Source organism: Schistocerca gregaria, chromosome 2, assembly GCF_023897955.1.
Source record: "Schistocerca gregaria isolate iqSchGreg1 chromosome 2, iqSchGreg1.2, whole genome shotgun sequence".
NCBI lineage: Eukaryota > Metazoa > Arthropoda > Insecta > Orthoptera > Acrididae > Schistocerca > Schistocerca gregaria.
In genome coordinates, this window is record NC_064921.1 from 332,989,329 (window position 1) to 333,002,861 (window position 13,533).

Below are 13,533 nucleotides of genomic sequence, written 5' to 3' on the forward strand. Positions count from 1 at the left end.
AGATTTCAGTTAGATTACTTCACGGCTAGAAAGAGATTCCATGACCAAGTACTGGGTTGTAAGACGTACCTAGGAGCAGACATAGAATCGCATCATAATTTAGAAGTGATAAGAGTTGGCTGAAGTTTAGGAGACTAGTCAGGAATAAGCAATGCGCAAAGCAGTGGGATGTGTACGTACTAAGTAATGAAGAGAAGCTATAGAACCACGATAAGGAATAGCCCAGTAGGCAGTACAGTTGAAGAGAAATGTACGTCTCTACAAAGGGAAGTCACAGAAGATGGAAAACAAAATGTAGGTAGAAAGAAGGTTACTGCGAAGAAAACGTGGGTGACAGAACAAATACTTCAGTAGATCGATGAAAGAAGGAAGTACAAAAACGTTCAGGGAAACTCAGAGCTACAGAAATACAAGTCTCTTATCAGTGAAATATATAGAAAACGCAGGGAAGCTAAGGCGAAATGGGTGCATGAAAAATACAAAGATATCGCAAATAATTTGGTCGTCGAAAGGATTGACTCAGTATATAGCAAAGTTCAAACAACCTTCGGTGGAATTAAAAGCAAAGGTCGTAACATTAAGAATGCAACGGGGATTTCACAGTTAAATGCTGAGGAGGGAGCGGATACATGGAGAGAGTACATTGCAGGTCTCTATGAGGGGGAAGAGTTGTCTGATGATGCGGTAGGAGAAGTAACAGGAGTCAATATGGAAGATATAAGGAATGCAGTATTAGGCTGAGAATTTAAAAGAGATTTGGAAGAATTAAATCGAATGAGGCAGACGGGATGCGTAACATTCCATCAGAATTTCTAAAAGCAATGGGCAAATGGCAGCAAAGCGACTATTCATGTTGGCGTATAGTATGTATGAGTCTGACGAAGTATATCTACATCTACATCTACATGACTACTCTGCAATTCACATTTAAGTGCTTGGCAGAGGGTTCATCGAACCACAATCATACTATCTCTCTACTATTCCACTCCCGAACAGCGAGCGGGAAAAACGAACACCTAAACCTTTCTGTTCGAGCTCTGATTTCTCTTATTTTATTTTGATGATCATTCATACCTATGTAGGTTGGGCTCAACAAAATATTTTCGCATTCGGAAGAGAAAGTTGGTGACTGAAATTTCGTAAGAAGGTCTCGCCGCGACGAAAAACGTCTATGCTGTAATGACTTCCATCCCAACACGTGTATCATATCTGCCACACTCTCTCCCCTATAAAGCGATAATACAAAACGAGCTGCCCTTTTTTGCACCCTTTCGATGTCCTCCGTCAATCCCACCTGGTAAGGATCCCACACCGCGCAGCAATATTCTAACAGAGGACGAACAAGTGTGGTGTAAGCTGTCTCTTTAGTGGACTTGTTGCATCTGCTAAGTGTCCTGCGAATGAAACGCAACCTTTGGCTCGCCTTCCCGACAATATTATCTATGTGGTCCTTCCAACTGAAGTTGACTTTCGGAAAATCATCCACACGGTTCTGAAGATTGCAAGAGCCGATAAGTGCGAGAATTGTCGCACGATCAGCTTAACAGTTCATGCTGAAAAGAGTAATTTACAGAAGAATGTAGAAGGAAATTTTAGATATGTGGACTAAATAACATGGCTAAAGAAAAATCGGGAAACATTTATAGGAATTGTCGACCTAGAAAATGTGTTCGGCAGTCTCAAATGGTGCAAGATATTCGAAATTCTAAGAAGAATAGGGATAAGACTTAGGGAAACATAAGTGGCATATAATACGTGTAAGAACTAAGAGGGCACAATAAGAGTGGACACCCAGAACGAATTACATGGATTAAAAAGAGTGTAAGACACGGATTAGGTTTTCGCCCCTTCTGTTCAATCTGTACGTCGAGGAAGCAATGACGGAAATAAAATAAAGGATCAAGAGCAGAATTGAAATTCAAGGTGAAAGGATATCATTGATAAGATTCGCTGATGACATTGCTACCCTAAGCGAAAGCAAATAAGAATTTATGGATCTGTTGAATGAAATTGAAAGTTGGACGTTCATATCTTTTTTTTTTTTTTTTTTTTTTTTTTTTTTTTTTTTTTTGATAGGTGACTATTGATTATGCTTTTGTGTACATACACAAACTTTGAGTCTGAGATACTGTTATCGCGAGTGGTGGGGAGCGAACAGTTGTTAATAGTCGGACGCAGCCTGTCGTGGAGAGAAGCCGCGCGTCATGAGGAGTCACAACATGCCCTGACTGTGCTAGAAGCGCCAGAAGAGATTTTGGTATTAATCAAGGATATTTTGGTAATTTGCCCTCTTGGTGCTCATAGTAGTTGCTTGCTTGCACACTGGAGGTATTCTGTCAGATTTGTGCATGCATACAATGAAAGTAATATTAGTAATTTTCTTGATTAAAGACATTGTGGAATAATTAAACTTTTTGCTACTCAAACTGTCGAAGAAAAGAAAGGTATGGTTAAACTTATATCAATGTGTGAATTGCCAGTTTTCAGAATACAGTAAATTGAAAGATTTTATTGATTTTTTCTTTGTTTTTACGCTGCTTATGGCTAGTTGACAAAACCGCTACTGGTTATTTATTTTCTATAAAAAAAGAAGAAGGGGAGTAGTTGCATCAGTAGCTGTGACGACCATACGTTACGCTCTACGTGGATCGCAATATTTCTTTTGAATTATTTTAACATGACGCCGGAGGCAGAATATTCAAGCAGTTGCAGCGGCAAGACGAGGTGCGTTGTCTGTTGTGTGCAGGAGCATTACAGTAATAATTGCTAGAAGACGTTAGACAATACTTTAAAAATCGCAGTCAGGTACAAGAGAACTGATTTCTTATGATTTACGGGAACAGTAATGAATTTCTGTTTTTTGTTCTCAACGAGAATACTGACATGCCGGAATAAGGGTTTTCTTAATACAAGTTGTACGGCTACATATCAAATTTTATGACAAGGACAGTAAAGTTTCACTAAGTAGAATAGCAAGTTTTAGAGAAAAAGAATAGATAACGTTAATATTGAGAGAGATAGAGTTCCTCAAATTTTTCGTACGTCACTTGCCATACTAATAATTTTTGGCATGAAACTTTCACTAGGCTAGTAACTATTACAATTTTTGATAATAAAACTTCCAGAATGAACAGTCAGATGAGTACAGAATAAGGATTGTGAGCAAATGGAAGGAAGATGAAAGTAATGAGACGTAGCAGAAATTAGAAAAGCGATAAACTTAACATCAGGACGGATATTCATGAAGTGGATGAAGTTAAGGAATTCTCCATAGACACTAAAATAACGTATCACAAACAGAGCAAGGAGAACACAAGAAGCACACTAGCACTGGCAAAAAGGGCATTCCTGATCAAGAGAAGTATACTAGTACCTAACATAGGCTCTAATTTGAGGAAGAAATTTTTGAGAACGTATGCCTGGAGCACAAAGTTAAATGGTAGTGAAACAAGAACTGTGGGGGAATCAGGCACACAAGAGAATAAAGAATCTGAGATGTGGTGCTACAGAAGGCTGTTGAAACCTGGACTCACTACCAAGGCAAGGAATGGGGAGATTCTCCGCAGAATCGGTGAGGAAAGTAATATAAGGAAAACACTAATAAGAATAGGATGGTAGGACGTCTGTTAAGACATCAGGAACTAACTTCCATGTTACTAGAGTGAGCTGTAGAGGGTACAAACTGTAGAGGAAGACAGAGATCGGAATACATCCAGCAAATAGCTGAGAACATAGGATGCAAGTGCTACTCTGAGGCGAAGAGGCTGGCACAGGAAAGGAATTCGTGGCGGACCGCATTAAAACAGTTGGCAGACTGATTAGTCAAAAGAAGGAAGCCATCAAAATACAAAGAATTACGTCTTCTGAAGGCATTCACTCTGAGTTTCGACCTTTATCACATTTGTGAAATTGCTTTTAATTATAGTATGTTCTTTGTGATGCGATTCAAAGTAATGAACACAAAGATTTTCAGTGTAATTAATGCATACTTCCAAACTACTCTGTTGCCTAATGTACACATTGCGTAATGTTTAGACGCGTTCCTCGGCAGCAGCGCTGCGAGGTGCACATTATGAACTATGCTTGCCCGAAAAGGCAGACACGTAAGAGTAGCTGACGCTATTGGACGTACAGTAGCTTACTTACTCACCATCACTCATCACAACAAAACCATTGACGTTCGAGCTGAGATGTGAATAACAGCTAGTTTAGAATAAACAAGAAAACAGAGACGCGATTATCCCTATACGTTTCCAGGCCTTAGAAACAGACTTAATCAAAGTAAAAGTTATCTTATAGAAAAATATAATTTTCTCGTCATGTTTGCCTCCCAGATGCTCTACACCGTAGCTTAGTAGACCACGCTACTAACGTTAATACAGAATTTTTAATAAATAGGATGAACGTAGTACAGTTTTTCGTTAATAGACACATGTTTGAAATAATGTGAGCTTACTAACTTTTATGCTGGAGCCAAGATACACTTCTTCCACTTTTCGTATTGAGTCAAAATTTCAAAAGCAATGGAATCAAACTGGGAGACAGCACAAACAAAAAATCAAACCTTTTTTTGCAAGAGCTATGCTACTGTGACAGTTTTGTGGAGAAAGGTATTTGCGTAAGTTATCGTTATTCCCTACATGTTTCGCATGTAGTGAAAATGAATCACTGCTACTCTCAGGAGATTTCAGAGATTGATCAGTATTATTGTTTCTGACGGGGGCTACTTTTGGGGTCCAGTGACTCGTTAAAGTGTCGTTCTTTATCGCTGCTACATGAGTTTCCATTGTGACATTGAATGTGTGTAATGTTCGAAATAAAACGGTTATTGTATTGAATGATAACCGAGGACCTAGAAACGACGGAGAGGCTCCGCCCCCGCCGCAGCCGCAGTGGTCCACAACCCCACGACGACTACCGCAGTCCACTTCACCCCTCCGCCGCCCCAACCGATCCGAGGGTTATGGTGCGGTTTGGCCCCGGTGGACCCCCCATGCAACGTCTCACACCAAACGAGTGTAGCCCCTATGTTTGCGTAGTAGAGTAATGGTGGTGTACGTGTACGTGGAGAACTTGTTTGCGCAGCAATCGCCGACATAGTGTAGCTGAGGCCGAATAAGGGGAACCAGACCGCATTCGCCGAGGCAGATGGAAAAACGCATAAAGCCATCCACAGACTGGCCATTTCACCGGACCTCTACACAAATCCGCCGGGCGGATTCGTGCCGGGGACGAGGCGCTCCCTCCCGCCCGGAAAGCCGTGCGTTAGACCGCACGGCCAACCGGGCGGGTAATAAAATGATTAACTTATGATACGCGCTGTTGACAGTACATTTAATAGCACATTCGACTGTTCCCTTCCACGGCTGAATCAGTATATAATAGAAATTCGTCTGTAGGAATGCATAACGATAGCTCACAAAAGGAAGTTTAGCACTGCTATCCTCGTTACTGTGCTAAACAGTATATAACAGTACGCAAATGTTCGTTGACAGGACATATCGAAATGTAGAGTACGAAGACCACGATACACTCTCGAGTTTTCCGAAAGATAGGCGTAGAGCTTCACCGGTTGCGAATTTCTAGCAGTCGCGTCCATCCACGTATTAACTGAAGTTAGACAGCGGTGAGGTATGTATCACTTAGGGCATATCTGTTTGTGGAGTTATTGTGCCACAATTACCCTTTATTCCGCAACTCAAATACGAGCTATACATCTCTATTTCTGCCTCTATTAACCAATTCAGTAACCCAATACTCTTAGGGCGAAATGGGTTTACTGTGTAATCAACAACAAGTTGTATGCATCACCGGATATATTCTTCAAAACATGACACAATACGTTCACAATGATGTCCCTTAGATTAAAAGACTGCTGAATGGTTCAAATGGCTCTTAGCACTATGGGACTTAACATCTATGGTCATCAGTCCCCTAGAACTTAGAACTACTTAAACCTAACTAACCTAAGGACTGCACACAACACCCAGTCATCACGAGGCAGAGAAAATCCCTGACCCCGCCGGGAATCGAACCCGGGAACCCGGGCGTGCGAAGCGAGAACGCTACCGCACAACCACGAGCTTCGGACAAAAGACTGTTCACTAAACTCACCAACATCTGAGGTTTTAGCTGCTAGTGTACCTGCCAGATTGTATGGTCATGGTCCACTAAACTTTTTTGTTGCGGATGTGTCGTTCGGAGCTGAGCCTGATAGCTTCTGAGGTGTCACTGGACGCGATGGTTATTGCCAACTGTCCTTTCGGACGTCAGAGAGCGACGTAAGCGCAACAGAAACCGGGCGTGGTCTACAGAAATAATCCTTGTCAAAGATAAAGCTAAACTATCAACTGTCGTCTGTCAAAGATAAAGCTCATGAATCGATTAAGACTATATGAGTTACCGTTAAATTCCGCGAAATCTTCTTTTGTGTTGAATTCGTCTCCATGTTTAAATACATCGATGGCTTACCAATATTGTTATAGATAATAGTTCAGCACTGTAAATAAATGTTTTGTTTCGAAAACTTCAGTTAACGGTTTCTTGACAATAGCATCTTATTTTTCTTATTTCCCTAGTCAACAAAAACTGAATTCTTCTTCAGATGAGTACACACATTTCCCTTGAAAAGTCCATTGTAGAACTTAACACCACGTACATGAAATCTTGTATACTCTGCTTGCCAGCACAGATCTCAGTGCCTGACGCATTTCCTGTGATGGTCTACCACCGATTATCTCTGCCGGTAACGCCCCATTTACATAGTACTTAACTCGCTGTCCTATGCCCGACCCATAAGCCGGCGTGACACACTGGATCAATCTCTGATGATGTTCGGTGCGGGTCTCGACGAAACGTCAGGAACAAATAAGTTTCATACACCTCCACCATAGAAACTGGACTCACGCTATCTTTGAAAAACTATTATAGCTGTTACCGGAACAGTACGGCTAAAGTTACGACTGCGCTAACCCTCGTAAATGGCAACAACTGTGTATTTTCTGCAGAGAAGTAAAATTTTACGAGAAAAGGAAGGCTGGTATTAGCCGCTCATGAATTTGCATTTAACTTTGCGTTCTCATTACGGCGACACACTGACCAGGCCATTTGCAGGCACTCTGCCGGCTATAGTGGCCCACTACACGCGGTATTTTCCCCGTTTGTTTAGGGAGCGCTCCGGGGGATTCCCCCGTTTTTTTGGCGCGGCAGAGCCGGCACGCCCGCGCGCTGTCGCCGAGCAGGACAGCCTGCATAAACAAGGCGGAGCCAGCCACCGCCTAAATGGACCCCTTCGTTACATGTGGTCCGAGCAAACGCACTCTCGCAAAACCAACACGCGCCGCTCACCGCGCCGATGTAAATAATCGATTCTGCAAAAATTAGCCCTATCAATTAACGGGAAAGCCATCAGACTGAAATTCTTGCGGACAATGGCGCTCCGCTCGTCAGTCGGTAAATGGAACGGGCCCCAGTGCGTTGCCTTTGTCGCCGCCGCGGCAATTAGCTGTAAAGGTCGGTAATCGGGGAACTCCCAGCAATATAGCACCGCTGCAATCTCTCTCTCCTAGCTATCACGGCTTCGGGACTCTACGCCCGCTGGGGAATGAAGAAAACGATTTTGTCCGATACTGCTATTATCGGTGTGCACGCAACAGCATTCGTAGTTAATATGTTCCAAAACTCCGAGTATGAAAACGGTTTTTTCGAAGCTCATACCTCGGGCTCTATTGGTAATGGTATTGTCTAGTATTTTGTATAACTCGTGGACCAGGTACCATTTGATATACCCAGCAGAACTTAGTATTACTATCCTACAGTACAGAGCCAAGTATGAATATTACATACTTCCTCCCGCTTTGGCAAATGGAGCAAATCGGTTGGTCGTTTTGGCGTTTGATGTGCTCTATGGTGGGCTTGATAAGACTTATGGAGGTACCATTAGTTCATATGCGGTTCCTCGGAAAACCCCAAAAGAGGGGTTTACACTTTTGCCGTCACCAGCGGACCAAAACTCAACCGAGAATTCCAAGACGACAATGCGCATAAAATAGCTGAATTTTGTATAATACAAACTTAATAGGGGTGAGAGCCAGTGATAATGACCGACAGAGTATATCACAATGACAGCGATGAAGAGAGAGATAGTTACAGTGAGAAAAGACAGCAGCAGTAGGAAGGAATGTGATACAAACAGTAAGAGAGAACAAGACGGAAAGAGTCAGAGCAGACAGTAGTAGTAGGATAGAACGAAGGAGCAATCTCCTGGCTGGATACTTTAGATATTAACCTATAGTTTTTATTACAATTTGAAGCTCTGTTTATCAATATTACGGTTTATAAAAAGCACTTTTTTACATGTAACTCATCCTAGTGTTTTTATCCATATGAATATTATTGATTTATCGATCTAATCTAAGACTTTTATTACCATAAATGAATGTAATCTATTTTATTTGTTGTATATGCATAGTGTTACGAGTAACATCATTGCTGTTCAATTCAAGTAATGTATCCTTGATGCCAAACGAAATAATAAAAAAAAAGGACGCAATGACAGAGAGACCCAAAAGGACAGAGACACAAAAAGATAATGACAAAGAGTTGGGCTGAATGAATGACTGAGAAAGGACAACTAGGTGTGAATGGGTATGAGTAAGCTACAGCTCTGGACCTGTGAGTGCGAGGGAGTTACAGTTAGGGGAACCTGTGGTATTTTTATGTGAGTTGAATGTTAAAAAAAAGAGCGGATATCTTCGCATACCAAAATTTTTGGGTAAACTTTTAAAAGTGCTGAGGAAGGTATAATGAGTCAGCTGGTACCCCACTTTTCAATCACAGTCTTTTAACTGAACAGGAATACGTTCGCATTTTTTTGTGGTCCGATAGGAGCACTTTTTTGCTGAAGTGCTATAAGTCAGCATCAAATGTGCTTCAATGCAACCACACTGCTGTCCATTTCAGCTGAAATCCATGAAGGCGGCGGGCAACCAACGTCGAATGGGCATGAAGGGTACTACATGGAAATGATGAGCATTTCATCACAACTGCACTAAGTATGAGTAACAACACATAGATTCTGTATACAAAGAAAGATTCTGTGTATAAAACAGCATTGTGCTGGTTCTTGAAGAGTAGGTGGTGTTGCACACTCCTCGTGTGAAAGGGTGGATGTTTCACCATCAAGTGTCGGATTACGACAGCAGAAAGACTGTGACCTGTGGAGGCTGTGGTCGCTCGTTCCGTGGTGTGGCTGCTACCACGGGTACTAGAATAGGGGTCATGCGCAGGAGAGCTGTGACGTCACCGTGAATCCTCCCGCCACGCCTCACTGCACTTGAACTTACTGGCGCACGTGTTTAAGTCACACGTAGGTCAGAATGTAAACGAGATTTTCGAGATTTCAGTGTATTTACTGTTATTAAGCTTTAGATCCATTAGCCTACTTTCTCTACAGTCAGTGAAATGGATGACAACTTCTTTCACCATCTCGAAAAGCACTGGTTCTTTCTGGGAGAAGAGACTCACACAGGCTTAGGTCTTATAGACCTGCAGTGCGGAGATATCACCTATAACTTCATTTTAAACTCTTTGCCGGTGTTAACAGATTTCCTTTTCACAGTCTGAAAAGTTATGTTACAACTATTTTCAGATTTTGTCTTTATTCACTCTCCGCTCATTTACTATCTTTGCAATTTTTTGCCTTGCTGATAGCTTTGTTTCTGTGAAAGTGCGTGTACTTGTGAAACACACTGCAACGAAGTTCCGACAAAAGATAGCGCTTTATAAGACAGGCAACGTAAAGTCGCACAACATTTCCATTGTCTTCAGATGAGCAGTCAGTACATCGACCATTCATAATCAATCAAAATCGTTTTCTGTTAACAGAAAAAGAATATTGTGAACATGTTTTAATGTCAGTAACTCATCCCTACATCTAGAGACAAGATCCCTTAAATCTGCATTCTTTTGACTAAGGTCCTTTATTTCTGTTTCCATAATTTCTAACTGTTGGCGTAAGCACGTTTTTTTGCATTCATATCTGTGTTTGTTTTTACGGTTAACGTTTCGTCTAGTAGTAGTTTTTTCATTAGTTGCTTATACCTGTAAAACAACTACTTCTTTACAGTAGCTTCGTTTCTGTGCCCTAATATTCTTCTCATTGTGCTGGAGGATGGTACATTTACAGCTGAAACAGCATAAGTCTTCTACTTGCGTTTCAAATGAATAGTCAACAGCTCACTTTTCAAATCCCTTTCATGGTCTAAATTAGTAAATGTGTTGAGCAGACACGAGCCTTTTCAACCAGATACGAGCATTTTCAAGTGAAAATGTATCTGCATGTTCACAGCATTTATTAGTTTTCGTTTCGAGTAATTGTTTTTATAAAAATCATGAAACCTAATTCCTGTCTGCTGTCTGCTGTGGCTAATCCAACTGGCGGTCACAAGGCAAACCATTATTTTTCACCCGCCAACTTACTCTAAAAAGTCTTCAATGTACCGATAATTACTGCGTCACTTTATACTCAATCGCCAGCTACTAACAAAAATTCACACTGCCGTAAGAAAGCCTTAGTTTCACTCGCAAAGGCAAGTAACACACACTGCGTAATGGCAGTAGCAGGCTACTGAAGGCTGGCTGGATTCACTCGGACGTCAGCGACGGTTTTTCTACTGCGAATACTCCTCACGTTGCCTACCATGTATTTTAACACCCGTGGCTTCTACAATCGGCGGAGATCCAAAGACTCTCTGGCGAATATGAAATTGATGGATTCAAGAGGGTCAAACTCATCGCTAGAATGTGAATGACTCCAAACGGCTAGCACTCAAGAGAGCATAAGTACCGTCTGCTCGAACCTGCACAGCCATGTTACATAAAGTGAGTCAGGGAATGGTCTTAATTTCAACGAAACTCGTATTCACGTGAACAATGGAGTGCAGGGCTGTAAGGGCAGTCGGGTCCAAAAGTAGAAAAGCCAGAATTGACATTATATTTAGCAGGACATTTTGCCGTAAAAGCAGCATTAACTATTTTAAACAAATATAGAGTCAGTTGCATATTTTCGATCGTTTTTTAATTATCAGTTACACTCTTTTGCGGTCTCTCAGCCCCACGTGGGCTAAGAGCAAGGAAAAAAAAACAGTGAACATCCTCATAATTTAGCAATTATCAGAGAAAAGTCTCAGTTGCTTTCTTCCTGTTGTTGTTGTTGCGGTCTTCAGTAATGAGACTGGTTTGATGCAACTCTCCGTGCTACTTTATCCTGTGCAACGTCCTTCATCTCCCAGTACCTACTGCAACCTACATCCGTCTGAAGCTGCTTAGTGTATTCATCCCTTGGTCTCTCTCTACGATTTTTACCCTCTACGCTGCCCTCCAATACTAAATTGGTGATCCCTTGATGCCTCAGAATATTTCTTACCCACCGATCCCTTCTTCTAGTCAAGTTGTGCCGAAAATTTCTCTTCTCTCCAATTCTATTCAGTACCTCCACATTAGTTATGTGATCTACCCATCTAACCTTCAGAATTCTTCTGTAGCACCTCATATCGAAAGCTTCTATTCTCTTCTTGTCCAAACTATTTGTTGTCCATGTTGCACCTCCATACATGGCTACACTACATACAAATACTTTCAGAAACGACTTCCTGGCACTTAGATCTATACTCGATTTTAACAAATTTCTCTTCTTCAGACACGCTTTCCTTGCCATTGCCAGTCTACATTTTATATCCTCTCTACTTCGACTATCATCAGTTATTTTGCTCCCCAAATAGCAAAACTCCTTTACTACTTACAGTGTCTCATTTCCTAATCTAATTCCCTCAGCATCAGCCGACTTAATTCGGCTACATTCCATTATCCTCGTTTTGTTCTTGTTGATGTTCATCTTATATCCTCCTTTCAAGACACTAGCCACTCCGTTTAACTGCTCTTCCAAGTCCTTTGCAGTCTCTGACAGAATTACAGTGTCATCTGTGAACCTGAAAGTTTTTATTTCTTCTCCATGGATTTTAATACTTACTTCGAATTTTTCTTTTGTTTGCTCATTATACAGATTGAATAGGATCGGGGAGAGGCTACAACCCTGTCTCACTCCCTTCCCTACCACTGCTTCCCTTTCATGTCCCTCCACTCTTACAACTGCAATCTGGTTTCTGTACAAATTGTAAATAGCCTTTCGCTCCCTGTATTTTACCCCTGCCACCTTCAGAATTTGAAAGAGAGTATTCCAGTCAACATTGTCAAAAGCTTTCTCTGAGTCTACAAATTCTAGGTTTGCCTCTCCTTAATCTAGCTTCTAAAATAAGTCGTAGGGTCAGTATTGCCTCACGTGTTCCGATATTTCTACGGAATCCAAACTGATCTTCCCCGAGGTCGGCTTCTAGTTTTTCCACTATAAAGAATTCGCGTTAGTATTTTTCAGCCGTGACTTATTAAACTGATAGTTCGGTAATTTTCACATCTGTCAACACCTGATTTCTTTGGGATTGGAATTATTATATTCTTCTTGACGTGTGAGGGTTTTTCGCCTGTCTCATACATCTTGCTCTCGAGATGTTGGAGTTTTGCCAGCACTGACTCTCCCAAGGCTGTCAGTAGTTCTAATGGAATGTTGTCTACTCCGGGGGCCTTGTTTCGACTTAGGTCTTTCAGTGCTCTGTCAAACTCTTCACGCAGTATCATATCTCCCATTTCATTTTCATCTACATCCTCCTCCATTTCCATAATATTGTCCTCAAGTACGTCGCCCTTGTATAGACCCTCTATATACTCCTTCCACCTTTCTGCTTTCCCTTCTTTGCTTAGAACTGGGTTTCCATCTGAGCTCTTGATATTCTTACAAGTGGTTCTCTTCTCTCCAAAGGTCTCTTTAAATTTCCTGTAGGCAGTATCTATCTTAACCCTAGTGAGATAAGCCTCTACATCCTTACATTTGTCCTCTAGCCAATGTCTTCCTAATGTTACTATTTGACGTTGTCAATGGGGAGACACGCAATCTGTTGATTTAAAACATGTGTGGTTTATTGATTACCGATTTTGAATTTAAGGCGAACCATCTACAGATCAAACTGAAATGTTGTTCTGTGTGTGGCATTCATTACACACTGTCCTATTCTTAGGGCTAAGTAACCCTACAAGAAAAATGGCTCTGAGCACTATGGGACTTAACATCTGTGGTCATCAGTCCCCTACAACTTACAACTACTTAAACCTAACTAACCTAAGAACATCACACACATCCATGCCCGAGGCAGGATTCGAACCTGCGACCGTAGCAGTCGTGCGATTCCGGACTCATCGCCTAGAACCCTACAAGAAAAATCGTAGTATGTTATGTAAATTGACAAGGTTAATCATTAACCAAATATTGTTAATGTACACATATGTGGCAATACGTTTGAGTCGTGGTTCCATTGAGTTAGTATATTGTTCTGTATGGCGCCACTCGCTCAAGTGTAGCATCGTCTATCCCTCTTGCGACCCCATTGCCAAAATCTATGAGGAAGAGTTAGTACCTGTGGGTTG